This window comes from Schistocerca cancellata, chromosome 3 (assembly GCF_023864275.1).
Source record: "Schistocerca cancellata isolate TAMUIC-IGC-003103 chromosome 3, iqSchCanc2.1, whole genome shotgun sequence".
Taxonomy (NCBI): Eukaryota; Metazoa; Arthropoda; class Insecta; order Orthoptera; family Acrididae; genus Schistocerca; species Schistocerca cancellata.
Genome location: NC_064628.1, coordinates 193,655,497 through 193,671,006, shown reverse-complemented (window position 1 = coordinate 193,671,006; position 15,510 = coordinate 193,655,497).

The following is a 15,510-nucleotide window of genomic DNA, read 5'->3' as shown; positions in this document are numbered from 1 at the left end:
CAACCTTAAAGAAATCGGTAGAAGCCATACAAGTACACACAACAAGAACAAATCAAAAAAAGGCAGTACACCCAAGGATGGTCAGAAGTTCGAGGGTCGGCCTGGAATTCAAACACTAACGCTCGCTTAGGTGAGACAAGCAGTCAGGCCAAACATTCACGATCTGACGACAACCCAACCGACTGACAATCAATGGACCCACCAACAAGATAACTTCCACTTCACCCGACAGGGGCACAACAGGGAATTCAGCAGAACGACGTAGAAGATATGGGTGCCCACAACCAATCATACATAGAGCTGTCAAATTAAACACAATGCTGGACCGCAACAACACGATGAGGCAACTACACTGAATGAAATTTACGTCAACAGCCAGGGCAGGTAACCGGTACGTTAACGGCCACAAGGCAGAAGATTCCGCTGCTGGACTTCAATTCAAATAACCAAATATAGTGAAACTTCACCAGAGGTTGGCTAGAATTTTCCATCTTGAAAACCACATTGTTACTCACGGGAATATCCCAACAGCCGACAACGAATTCCAAACGACACAATGTGAACAGTCTTGACTTCCTAGTAGATTAAATCAAAACTCAACTTTCGTGTCCAGGGTCGGTGGGCCACGGATCTCGTAGCAATGGAAACAGCACCACACACTCCGACACCGAGTGGAGACCGCCTGTGGCCCCGGCCAAACTATGTCCCGCAGAGAATTCCTCGCCGCTCCACGCCAATCGACCGACTCCCAGGCCCATAAACAGTGAAAGGATAAAATATACGTCGGCCGATGACACGGCAACCGAAAGATGAACCAATGGTCGTCCCACTCCTACTTCCCTCCGTCGGACAGTTCATGTGTGTCGCCAGCGGTCGGGGAGCACTGCTGTCGGCGCCTCACCGGCGCTCCGTCACCGACTTCACTGCCGCTGGCTGCATCCCGATTGCACTGCTGGTCTATCCCGAACTGACTGCCAGACACACTACGACCCGGAAACACTATCGGTCGCTCCACAGATGGTACGACAGTGCACTTAACAATACGCGCTGCTTCTGCCGCTCACGCGCAAGTAAGGCAGGAAGTTAGTGATGCCATTAAATGGAATAAGAAATCGAGGCTGCAGTACCGTAATAGAAGATGACAAACAATAAATCGGATAAACGTGAGCCGTGCACGGGTCAGTGTTCATTTCTGGCAAGTATACCCTACTGCCTTGGATTATAAAATATGATCTTTCATAACTGTATGTGGTTGAGTCCCGCCATCGAAGTGGACAATGTACCAATTCCTCGAGATGATATCTTTTCGAACTTGACAAAAACTTCATTATGGTATAATGTGCGGTGTTCTTTTCTTCTCTTTAGCGCTGTAGACTGCATGCAAGTATCGATTAAAAGTATTACAGATCGTCGTTTCTAAAAATGGAGCAGAATTTCAGAGATGAATCAACAGCTTTTACAGATTTCAGAGCAATGGCAAGTAAGACCTACCAACTTCTCCGTGCTGACTGCTGTAATTGTTTGAACTACAAAGCGAGCACAGCGCTGTTTCAATGGTATCATTAAAGTAGTTATGTATATCTCTACTCGTAATCCGGTATCAGAATACTAAGGTTTCACGTCGACTGCACCATTTCTTCTTCAGTTGCTTCTGTCAACTTTTACTGATGTGGAAGGAGTAGTCTGCATGTATTTATTACATATTGGTAACACATCTTTTGTACATACTTTCTTAAGTTTCTTTAATGTTGAGTTTTCACCTAATTTCCACATCGTACTCAAATGTTGAAGGAAATATGGTTTTGGTGGTCAAAACATGGACATGGACATCTCTGATAGGTTACGACATGGGGAACACTAATTGCACTACAGTTAATTGGAATGGAAATAAGTCGTCGTGGGTAATAAAGGTTTTACGCGACTGTAGAATATTTTGGAAGAGGTGTATTGGAATATCCATTTTTAAATTATAACACATGAGTGAAAGTGAGTGAAGATGAAATAGAATTACTGCTTTATATATTTTTGGCTCAACAACTTCACCAAGCAAATACATAGACGTTTATACTTGTGAGAAACATATCAAAGACGTAGAAAAAGATGTTGTTATATCGAACTGGAAATAGCAGCATCACTGAATGCACTACGATTGCAAATGATTCAAGTGTGCATGGCTCCGAACACGTTTTATGGTGATGCTCCAGGTAATACCATATGCCCTCCACAAAAAGAAACTTTAAATTTGTAGGAAGCTTCATTGGAAATACCCTTCGCCATTCTAATTTTGCAAATCGGAAGCAGTTGCCTCCCGTGTAGGAACTGCTGCATATAGAATCATGGTGCGACAGTTTTTATAGAAACAGTTTGGAGATGTACATTTTAATAATACTGGGAAGAGCACAAATCAAACTTACTTGTAATTCAAAATTACGTCAGATACTTCTTAACCTTCCAGCAAAATATAATTAGTAGATGAAAATCAGGGAAGGTTGGAATGGCAAATTATACTGAATCATCTTTTCACTGTCCTCACGCTATAACCTTCATATAAATATCATAGGAGCTTGAGTACCACAACTGTTTATATCGGACGACGACGTAGTTTAAGGGGCTTGCAATAGATAGATATGTGCCTCTCAACTGGAAAAAGTAAGTCACTGACAAGAGCCACTGACTGATCTACATAAAATTTTAGTTGCTAGACTACACTGGTTATGTGGTTTGACTCGAAAGACTACAGGCCACTGCAAGTTTGCACCGCGACAGCAGTCGTTTTGACTTGTAAGTCTCCCACATATCTAACTGGACATTTGTCTGCTAAGTTAAATCTGCCCTTTAACCCATTTACCCTGGCTCAGAACATGGATAACGCGATCTGAAATTCTCTAACGCTAAATACGCGTTTATAAATTTATTCTACATAGAAGTTAGACTATGTTGGTGCTGCAAAGAACAAGTGGCGAGAGTATGATTCTGTTTGTCTAAGCCGACCGGTGTGGCCGAGCGGTTCTAGGCGCTTCAGTCTGGAACCGCGTGACATCTACGGTCGCAGGTTCGAATCCTGCCTTGGGCATGGATGTGTGTGATGTCCTTAGGTTAGTTAGGTTTAAGTAGTTCTAAGTTCTAGGGAACTGATGACCTCAGGTGTTAAGTCCCATTTGCACCATTTTTTTGTTTGCCTAAGCTGGAGAAGCAGTACCTCTTCAATATCACTAAGGTCTATGAGGCTATTTCCGTTCTTTACCGTAGTATTTTGTAAACTGCACAAGAGGAGAGTATACGTTGCTCTCTGCTGGATAACAGTAACGAGATTGCAACCATCCAATTGTCTCAACTTCAGTCAGTGCGTAGACCTGTCTCAGGTGACTGCCACGTCACAAGCGTCAGCAGAAGAGCGATTTGCGGCCCGTGAAATTCGTTATCACGGGAACTAAATATGCAAAGTTGCGAGCAGGAGATCAGTCAGAGAGATTGCAATTACTCTCTAACAAAGTCCTGAAAGGTCGGCAGAACCTAGCGTGTAACAATCCTGGTGGCCAGTCACACGACTCACTTATACCTCAGCACGCACAAGGAGATCAAATGTCAAGGCCACAAATCTGGCACAGTAAGTTGTCTGAGACAATTGAGGCCCACACCGTTCGTACTGTTAAGACTTCACACAGGCTCTCCAGTGAAGACCGGTGCTAGTGCTATGTCATGCTAAAAATTAGTGTCCCATGTGCAACCCACTCATAACAAGAGTCAAGCCCACAATCTTGTCTCCTGTATGGAGTCTGAATCTGAACCCCATTGTTCTCTTCGTCACCTTTTCATCAAAACCCGGTAAACTCGAGAGGTACTTGGGTTTTGTGCCATTCACAAGCCTCCATGAGCCCCACGTCTCCCCTCTAGCTTGAAAGATCAGTCTCCTGACCAATCAAAACCAAAGTCAATATATTCATTTCCGCAGTGGAGAAGCAGCCAATCCATGACTTGTAACTTTCCATACAGAGAAGAAAAGCCATTACACTTTAGACAGCATGTTTTGTCAATTTCCCTTTAGGCCTAAAGTGAATAACGCAGTTATCACAGAGATCGTTACCTTGACAGGCTCATCATCGCAGCATTCTCGCCAGTGGCCATGGCTAAACTAAGAGAAGTGCTTCTGTGTCCCAAAATGTGCCATTTCAGCCACCATAAATGTTGTGTTCTATCCTAAAATTGTTCTAAGGTCCAAGACTTCTCAAAAGCTTGCAGGCAAATAGAGAGACCACCTCATGTCTCTGTCTATAGCGTCCAGACAAAGGTGAACATGGAAACTGGCGTTTACGACACTGAATAGCGAAATACTTTCTCTCCTACACCTCTGTCCCTGCTTGGCCAGAAATGCCTAGCAGATAGATCAAGGGTAGGCTGTTTTCTTGCATCTTCTGGTGAATACATTGTCTGGACACTGTTGCTAGAAATTCTTTGCACCAGGATTCTTTTACTAGCAAGTGCGTTGAGATGTTCTTCTTGCTTTGAGATATTCTTCTCCTTAGTAACTGGATGTGGCTTACAAGCCCTGCATGTCTACTGTAAGGTTTACTGTTCAATAACCGATCAGCCTACTTGTCCTCAATTCCAGAAACTACCGTTGTCTCTCACATGAAAATGATATAGTGTGTCTTGGAATAAAGGAAATCATCAAATAGTAATGATACCTTGTAATGATAACATAAGTGATATGGCCGACTTTTCAATCAAGACTGCACATGAGAAAAGCATCCTAACTTGACCTCATCCTGCAGAGAGTTCCCTCTCTCACACAAAGCTGCGTGCCTGCTAGCAGAACATATGAACATTGCTGTGTGTAGTATGATTCATGTGGCCCCTAAGATCGTTACTACACCACAGGCTTCAGATGAACAGTTACTACGCGATTAAAGCAGTATTATCTACTCACTCATACAATATCTGGGGTCAGAGACTACTAATGTCTATAATCAGATTTCAATTCGGTAGAGTTCCAACACTTCTCTGCCTCAGTGATTTACTCTTACTCAGTCATCCACAAGGTTTCAGTCGTCCATAATATATAAAGAGACAAGAGTTGTAATTTAAGAAACACACTCATTCTCAAAATCTAAACTGGCAGGGAAAATGTATCATCTGTTGCACTTATTTCATGGTGCAATATAGTATATTTTCTAGTATCTATATGACATTTTCGTATCACAATTTTCGAAGAGAATTTACATATATGCCTGACAAATTATCTTTACATTAAAAATGAAATCTGTTTCACACAGAATTACATGAAATCAAGAGTTGCATGTAACATCCTATTGCTCCCACTGCAAGGGTTCCCAGGGAGTCTATTTACATTTACAAAGACACATGAATAAAACATGGCACTAGACACACTCACAACTTGTCCCTGCACTGGCTGGAGCTTCAAGGTGAGGCGAGGTTGCACCAGAGCGAGGGTTGCCATTCACTAAGCGTCTGATGCAGGAGTAGCAGCGAAGGGCTCTGGTCCGTCATACTGTCCTTGACAGCATCAGGATGGCAGCTGGGCTGTTGGCACCATCGAACTCTGGCACCCTGTCAGGTGTGATGGACATGACGCCTGGTGGGAGGAAATGAGACAGAGGCGTTGATGGACAACGCCTAACATATACAACGCGGGAATGACGTCTCTGACCCCATATTATTTCTCACTCTGTAGCTATAGTCTTTCCTCGGACTGCGTGACAAGACAGAGTTGCATTTGATGCACGGCCTGTCGCCTAGTGATGATATCTTCTCTCCGAATGTGCCAGTGGGTAGCATGTCACGTTTCCATAGTCTCCAGCACTCGTCTGCCTCTTATTGCATGACTGGAGGAGCAACTTATCCAGTTGTGGCCACCAGACTACTCACGCCTTGTATAGACGAGTGTGACTTCCTGGAGGTTCCTACAGAACTTGTTGCAGCGCCACCTTGTCTGCAGCTCCTTCGAAGGTGTGGGATGACGTCAGGGATGAGCCATCTGTCTGGCGGGTCCCATTCATAGCCGCTCGCCAGATGGTTGCTATCGGATGACACCTTGTCAGCGCCAGGCTGTCTGCAAGAGTCTCGAGGGTGTGGCGTGACGTCAATGACAGGCCACCCTTCTCCGGTGGGCCATCTCCGTCCATAGCCATACGGGGTGGGCTAACATACAGCAGCTGTGGCGCATGGTGCAGCTCCCTCTCCACTCTCATTCGCGTTTGGATTCGAAGGCAGATGGCTTGGCAAACAGCTGCCCCAACATTCATTCAGCGCTACAGAGTGGCCCTTCACTCGGTGGCGTCCTGAGCAGCACTCGCCACAGGCATTTTCGTTCAAGCTGCCTCGTGGTCACTGCCACCAGCCGCAGGATGTTGTCTCACACCGCCCCACAGGACATGTCAGTGCATGTCTGACAGCTCCCAAGATCGGCACAGTACTTGTAGTATGCTCCAGTCCAGTTCCTTACATCGATTTTTTAAAAATAGTTTATTATGAATAGAACAACAACACAAAATAGAACTCTTTGAATAAGTACAGTATGAAACCATGTATGATTATTTGAATGATTGTGATAAAGTGAAGAGGAGAAAGAAGTGTTATACTATTGACTAACATGACATCTTTAACAGTTACAGTTGTCTTAAAAATATCTGTAGTCTGTGTGTGAGAGTTGTGTTAGTACCATTTTCCGTCAAGCCCACCCATATGTTAGGCATCCACTTATTCCTCACACACGTTCATTCCACGTAGCACATGGTATTAACGTATTTTCTTTGCCAAACACTTGTCAACTTCACCTCTAAATCCTCCCTAATTCTAGATTAAGACTATTCTACATGTACATCTCTTGGACAGTGTACAAAAATACCGCGGAAAAGGACGGAAATAGTGATATTGAAGAGGCACTGGTACGAGAATTATAGAGCTAAATTAGATGTTCATAATGCAATCGTTTCTTGCTCAACATTCTTACCCTCGTTGGAGTGTGATAATGGAAACGACAGTGTGGTCCAAAGACATAATGGCTATTTGTAACATGGGTAAAACGCTGGTTGCACAAAAATCTTAAATCATCAACATTCATGAGTTGTCATACCACAAAAATGTGTTATTATATACGAGGAGCTGTCAGATAAAACGAATCTCTGTTCAGTCACCCAATGTCGAAGTGGTCTGAAGCAGCACTCCAATTTGTCTGCATAGATGGTCTGTTTCATGTCAACTGCTGCTGGACTCGGACATCTGAAACTTAGGAATATCATTACTTCTCTCGTGCGTTTTGCTTAATATGTTACAAAAATTGCATCCAGCCTTCCTCTTCCTGGATCGCTTCTGTAAGAAAATACCAGAAGGTATATTATTTCTCCAATGTAGGCTGATCTTCATTCACGCCAATGGCTCTTCTTATTACTGTCTTCCTTTTCCTGAGCCTGCGGTACATAAAACCGTTGTGACTCGCACTGTACATGCTCACGCATCATAATATACGTTTCGCCCACTGCACTCTCATGGCGCCGGTAGAATACAAATATCTCGAGAAAGGCTTATTCGCACGACTGGCGATGTCCCAGAATCACAGCATAATTAGCGTCTCCACGCACCTTATGGGTGGGCAGTTCATACCACTCAGAACGTACTCGAAAATTGAGACAATGGGATGGTTGCAATCTCGTTACTGTTATCCAGCAGAAAGCAACGTATACTCGCCTCTTGTGCAGTTTACAGAATACTACGGTAAAGAACGGATATAGCCTCACAGAGCATAGTGATATTGAAGAGGTACTGCTACGAGAATTATACAGCTGAATTAGATGTTCATAGTGCAAACGTCTCTTGATTAACATTCTTGCTCTCCTTGGAGTGTGATAATGGACCACGACTGTGTGGTCCAAAGACATAATGGTCATTTGTAACATGATAAACTGCTGGTTGCACGGCTTTGTTCATCAACAATCACGCGTTGTCATACCATAAGAATGTGTTAATGTATACGAGGAGCTGTCACGTACGACGAATTTCTATTCAGTCCTGTCTTCGATTTTCTAGCAGGCTGTGAAAGCGTTGATAAGAAGATGTAACAACCATGGAACTTATTCGGCCACATTCCACAAGGAATCATGCCGTAAGCTTATAAATGAATATTACAAGTCGCTTATACAGAAATTCGGTAAACGTTTAATTAGACTACACAACACAATGTCACCAAGAATTGACTAATACATTGAAATTCTATGTACAAACAGATCTGATATTTTCTGCAGCCTTCTTTAGAGCTGTGTCCAAGGCAGCTGAGTGTCCATTTCTATTTATACTTGTGTTATGTTTCCCCTGCGACGGGATGGTTGGCCACTGACTGTTGTTCATCGACATGCTTCTTTGCTGCTGTGGTTCTCTAGTATCCCACTGGAACTCGTTTGAATTTTGTGGTTCTCTCCAGCTTCCATTTTGTCATTCGTTGTAAATATTGTTGTAATTGCCTCGTCCCCCTGTGTCCTCCAATCACGGCTGGTTATTCGCCCTACCGATATTTCCCCGCATTTCGTCTTTCGTCGTTCCTTTCTAACGAGTCTAGCCAAGGGCGGTCATCGTATCTTTTCGTGTCTCTTGCGTTTTGTGTTTCGTTGACGTAGTCTGACTCACGTTAAGCGCTCTTGAATGATCCAGTGGAATCGCTGAGACATCCGATAAAGAGTTGTTGATAGTGCAGAGGTAATTACGCATAACAGTACGTCCAAAAACGGATTCTCCGTAACTAATGACTCAAAGAACTTCATCGAACTACGGAATCCTGATGATTCTAGGTCTTTGCCCAGCATATTCTTCTGTTTGACTCTTTCTTGCGTGTACTGCAACCAATATGTGTTACGGAACGCGTTCTTGACCTCTTCGTATAAGCGACAACACTCCACAACACTGCATATATGTTTCGCGATCGATCACTCTAAAAATCAGGAGATAAATTCCATCTGGTATTTCAGTGGCCACATTCTGGGAGAACTATACCGTACTGAGCTATATAACTTTTTGGAGGTAACGTATTGTTACTTTCTTTGTACATTTTGGAATTTTCAATGGATGAGAAGTATTTGTGGCCGAATGATTCGACTTTTATTGCAAATGAATTTTCCCTCGTTTCTGCACCATACCTCAACTTAAATCGGTGTCCAAACCATCCTTGTACACTTTTAAGGCCCCTTCTTGTTTCGTGAGATTCACAGAGTAATTGTGTTCTGGTTCGCTTTCTGACATACTTCGCATCCCTGACGGCGCGCGTTCTCTCTATGGCGGCTGGTGGGATCTCCTGTAGGATTCGCTTTTGTGTCGGTGATGTAAACTCATATTGCGTGTCGAAATGTCGTAATACATGCTCTTTTCTCCTACCGTGATCAGGAGGGAGTGCCGTGTCTGTTCTTCCTTCTTGTCTCATGTTTCAGCCAGTTACTTCTCGGTCTGTTTGATGCACTTTACGTTCTCACTAAACGTTTCCTGCTTTTCCTGGATGATCCTTCTTCCCTGTTTCTGGGGCGTAGCAAGAACTTTTTTGGTTTGGTATACTTCGGTTTCGTGTCTGGTTTACTTGTTCTTTAGATAACAAAGCGCCTTTGCGAACATCTTGGACTACTATTCTTGTCGTTCTGACATTACGTTTGGCGTTGTTCGTGATCTCTCGCATCTCTGTTGATGTTTTCTTGACGTTTTCTACCTCGTCCTTAAACTCGCGACTTCCTTCCTAATCTGTTCTATACTTTCAAGAAGCTGTTCAGCTAACGGCCGTATCTCCTTCATCTCCTTAGTAACTAATTCCTTCATCTCCTTTCAGGTTAATTCCATCTCCTTCATCTCCCTTGAGATCAATTCCTTCATCTCCTTTGAGGCTGTCTTCCGTCTCTGGTGAATTTTCTTCTCTTCCTCCTGACTCTTCCTCTCCGCTTACTACATGAATGGCCTGAAGGCGACAAACTGAGATCCAGGGCTAGACGAATGCGATTTCACCGCTCTGTGGCTCACTAACGGTACCGTCTTGCCGTGCCCACGGAGCATACATGGGGCTCTGCTGCGGTTTCGCCCTCGCACTCGTTGCCTGACTGTTACAGTCAGAAAATTGTGAGATCGACAGATCCACTACGTCAGCTTCTACATTCGGCTGATGATTCTCCGCAGCTTCCTCTTGATCAGTTCTACTGGTCTCACGTTGATCCATTTGTGACGATATCCGAATTCTCTCTCCTTGATTGGCAAAGACTAAGGTTTATCTGTGTAATCCATTTACCCTGGCTCAAAACATGGCTAACGGAAACTGAAACCATCTAACTAAGAATAGACTTTGATGGATGTATTCTGCATGAAAGTTACACAATGTTGGTTGAGCTGAACACAAGTGGCAAGACTATGATTCGGTTTGCCCTAATAAGCTGGAGCAGGAATATTACACCCTTTCTCGATGCACAGCACTGACTCAGTTGACAGTCGAGGTGCCAGTGGCAAAGTAGTGATGTGTGGTCACTGCAATTCGATATCGTGGGCTATATATATATATATATGCGAAGTCATGGGCAGGCGATCTGTGGGACGGATAAAAATTACTATGTAACGGAGCCCTGAAATCTACACAGATTCCAGCGTGTGTCGCTCCCTTTGTCAGTTACACCATGGACCAATCAGACTCCCTTCTATGGCAGTGCACACAATGAGATCGAACCCATTGCAGCACACCTGATACGAGTATGATTGTCCTTGGCAAAGCAAGTTGTCCGAGATGATTGAGGTCCACACTATTAGTACAATTAAGCCTTCACCACAACTCTCCAGTTAAGGGCAGTGCCAGTGCGAAGTCATGCTGAGGACGAGTGTCCTAAGTGCAACCCACTCATAAGAGGATTGAAGACCAGAATCTCCTCTCGAGACCAGATTCTCAATCAGAAGTCTTTTTCTCCCATTGTCACCTTTCCATCAAAACTTGGTAAACTCGAAAAGTGCACCAACGCAACTCCCCTATATGGGTTTTGTTCCGGTCACAAGGCACCATGAGCTCCATGACTCCCCTCTAGCTTTCCTTCTTAACCTCCCAATCACTCCTAACCAAATGTAATGAAATTCTTTTCTCTGCTAGAGAAGCAGCCAATCCTAAACTCATAAATTTCCATGCGGTGAGGAAAAGACCTTACACTCCCAAATTTTGTTTCCCACGGCCCTTTAGGCAGCATATTTTGACAGTTTACGTTTGGGCCTAAAGTTAACACATTTCTCACAGAGATCATTATCTTGAGTGGCTGAACATTATAGCAGGTCCGTGCAGTAGTCATGGCTAAACTAAGAGAAGGGCTTGTCTCAACATAGACCATCTCTGAGCCACCATAAAAGTTGATTTCCATTCTAAAAGTCTTCTGAAAGCCCAAAGCTCCCCAAAAACTCGGCGAGCAGAGGGAGACACCACCTGATGGTACCCGGTCCAAGGCGACCATGGAAACTCATGCATTTTTATGAGTACCAGCTGTATACCAAAGGGCGTTTACGACACTCTCAAAATACCTCTGCTGGGGGAACTACTTTCTCTACTGCGTCCCTGACCATGCTGTGGCCAGAAACACCTAACTGGTAGATCCGGGTATACAGTTTTCCACCTCTTCAGCGGAAAGCATTTTCTGCACACTGGTGTGAGGAATATATGGGACCGCAATTCTTTCCCCAATAAGTGCTCTGAGGTGTTCCTCCTCGCCATAAGCTGCACATGGCTTCAAAGCCCCACATAGACACTGCAACATTTACCGTTATATAACTCAGTTATTCTCAACTTCAGATACTACTATTCGAAGGGATGCCACCATAAAGATCCCACATGTGTTAACAACGTAAGTGCTACCATCAGAGCCTATTGTCTGACAGAAAATAATGTCTGGCAATAATAAAAACATTAACAAATAGCACGGAATATGATAAAAAGCAAGAGGTTAACTTTTCCTCTTTCACAAGCATCAACTCTTTGCCTCACTACCTATTTATACGGTGGGTGAAACCATGGCCCAACTAACAGAGCACATCCCTGCTGGTTGACATAAGAAGCTCTAAAGAGACAGGACAGGAGGAGGTCTCCAGTGTAGAGGCGATGATACAACTGTCCCAGCAGAAATCAACCCCCTGAGACATGGGGCAGGTGAAGTTATCACACTCAGTTAAGTCTGACACCTCTGCCAGGGCTACCCACAAATAACATAGAAAAATTCAGAGCCAGACTGTTGTAGCAATGACCTGAGTGAACACTCATCCTCAGCACTAGAACCCTTCCGTCTTAGGTGACAAGGACTACTTGTCTGGTGAAACAGCCACCTACAATAGGCACACCTCTCCAGCCAGCGACGTGAAGTGGATCATCCAGCATGCTATTAGTCGCTGGCATCGCTACCAGCGGCCGTGAAAGTAGCACCTAATTCCAGATGCTGTCAGGAACTGAACTCATGCCTTTCAGCTGTGGACCAAATATTGGCTGATACCGACTGGTCGTCTCCTGCTCGCGAGTCTGTGGTTCCCAACTGGGCCTGACAAGTTGTCAAGCCGCTGCTTGCTTTGTGCAGTCACACTCTACGGCACCCTTGCAAACCGCTGTCACTGCTGGCTGCAATGCAGCTCTTGGTTCATCAATGTGTACTCGAGTGTTTTATGCTCTGTGCCTTGCATCTGCACCAGACGCAGTGGCCGACTGCTTCAGATGCTGACATTGTTCCCTGTTGGCTACTGCAGAGCTGCCTCATTACAGCCTTCTGTGAGCTGGCCACATCATCTACGGTGCCACACTAGAGCTAACAACGTTAATCGATGCCACAGACATCATCGGGGCAGCATTGCAATCTATGTCTCCCTCTCACCAATGACAACACGTTCACACTGATTTCGATATACCCACTTCGAGACCTGAGCTACAGCAGTGAATATCACAGTATGGCACCAACGAGTAGTTAGAGTCTCTGATGGACTTTTCCCTTTAGATGTGTAACGTTATGCTGTGCATCAAGCTGTGCTTTAGTAGTAAATAACAATTGCACTTTACGAAGCAATCCTGACGAAGAGAGGTGTGTCAAAGCTAAGGAAATATTTAATTGATTTATGATTCATTTATATAAAACACCGAGGTGATAAAGGTAACAGGATCAAGATATGCAGACATACAGATGACGGTGGTATCGTGTACACAATGTAAAGACGGGCAGTGAATTGGCATAGCTGTCATTTGGACTCAGGTGAGCCATATGAAGATATTTTCAATGGGAATTAACAATAATTGAAAGTGGATTGATGGAGCTCTAAGCATGGGACATTTCATTCGAAAATCGTTGGGGAACTCAGTATTCAGAGACCCACAATGTCAAGTGTGTGCCGAGAATACCAGATTTCAGAAATAACCTCTCACCATGGACAATGCAGTGGCTGACGCCCTCACTTAACGATCGAGAGCAGGAACGTTTACATAGAGTTGCCAGTGCTAACAGACGAGCAACATTGCTTGTAATAACAGCAGAAATCAATACTGGACATACGACAAATGTATCCATTATGACACTTTAACGAAATCAGGCGTTAATGGGGTATAGCAGCAGATAAGGAATGCAAACGTCTTGCCTAACAGTATGACATCGCCTGCAGTGCCTGAGCTACTAACCACATCGGTTAGTCGCCAGTCGACTGGAAAACTCTGGCCTTGTCTGATTTGTCCCATATTCTGTTGGCAAGAACTGTTGGTATGGCTGGAGTGTGGCACAGACCGCACAAATCTATGGACCCCAGTTGTGAACAAGGCAAAGTGCAAGCTGGTGGTGGCTCCATAATGATGTGGACGGTGTTTACATGGTATGGACTGGGTCCTCTGGTCAAGCTGAACCTCTAATTAACTGGAAGGGGTTACGTTCTGCTACCTGGAGTCCATCTGCAGCTATTCATGGACCTCACGTTCCCAAACAACCATGCAATTTTTATGGATGGCAATGAGCCATGTCACCAGGCCACAATTGTTCACACTTGAATTGAAGAAAGTTCTAGACAATTTGGGTGACTGATTTGGCCACATAGATTGGCCATCCAGATAGCCAGACATGAATTGCATCGTACAATTATGGGACATAATCAACAGTCCTGCTCCTGTACTTAATCCTTGACCGACAACATTTTTGCATGTAGAGGATTATAAAAGTCAACATTGTTCAGTATTTTACAATGCCATTTTGAGTCCATGAAATGTCAAGCTGCTGCTTGACAGCGATCAAAAGGGGTGCAACATGATATTAGGAGGAATCCGATGACTTTCGTCACATCAGTGTAAAGCGAACCAATACTTTATGAGTTATAGTATGCTGAGCCTTTTCCCATATCAAGAGAAGAACCCACAGTTGTGGCCTCACAAAAGTCTTTTCTGCTGGTCACATCAATAAAGGCTACCTGCTAAAGTCAGCAATCTCGCCACACTCCAACTGCCGTGTATGGCCCTTGTTGCTGACTGCAACATCACAAATTATGTAAGGTGTAAGACAAAATAAGACACCTTATACTGAATTCATGAAACAATTCATGTTAAATCGATATGCCATACGACATAGTTACACGGAATTGTACAAGTTTTACTGATATGCAAGAACGATTATAAAAGCCGGCATTTCATGAACTACTTTCACTTACACTAGTAACTGCATGCAAGTAATTTCCCAGACATGCGCTACGAGACACAATTCTTAGGGAAGGAGAATTTTATGACGGATCGCTCGTCCCGCGTTCGGCTAGAAACTTCACAGCAGGACATCTAGTGGACACAATGAGACACTGGAGCCACTGCGTAGGCTGCCGGCGAAAGCAGCCCTGGTCCCTGATTTTAACAATGACCCTTCGGAAAGCCTTTCTACAGGAACACAGTAGGAGATGGCAGACAAGCGTCTAGAGAAACGCAACTCAAAACATTGGTGACTCACTATAGCCATCTGTGTTAAAACTCATATGAAAGGAAAACCTTTTCATCTCAGTATTACATAGCAGAAGCTAAGCTTTGCAATACGAAAGAAGTGACTTCTGCGATAGGTTACAAAAACTGGTTGGAGTTATGACAAGTACGAACCCTCTGATTGCCCAGAAAGAAAACGTGTGGCCACCAGCTTTGATAGAGGCATAGTGTAGACACTGAAATTCGCTTTTTCTCTTGCAGTAAATCGTCAAGCGTTTCAGCAAGGTGAATCGCGCCACACTGAGACGATTGCGAGAGTCATTAAGTGAACACTTGTTCACAGGCTCATCTTAACTAGTAAGAAGTTAAAGTGCAAATTCTCCTAGTACGGAGAATCTCACTCACGCTTGGAAGCGATTTTTGGGCAACGTCGTATGCGCTATTGCAGCCAAATATGTGTACCATGCAAATTAATTTAACTAGGGAACAACCAGGAGTCTCAGCTTCACCGAAGACGTAGGAAACGTATCACACTGTCGAGAGAGATTTAGGATAGATTCTCAGGTTCACAGCTCTCGCCGACACCCTCCACTGCC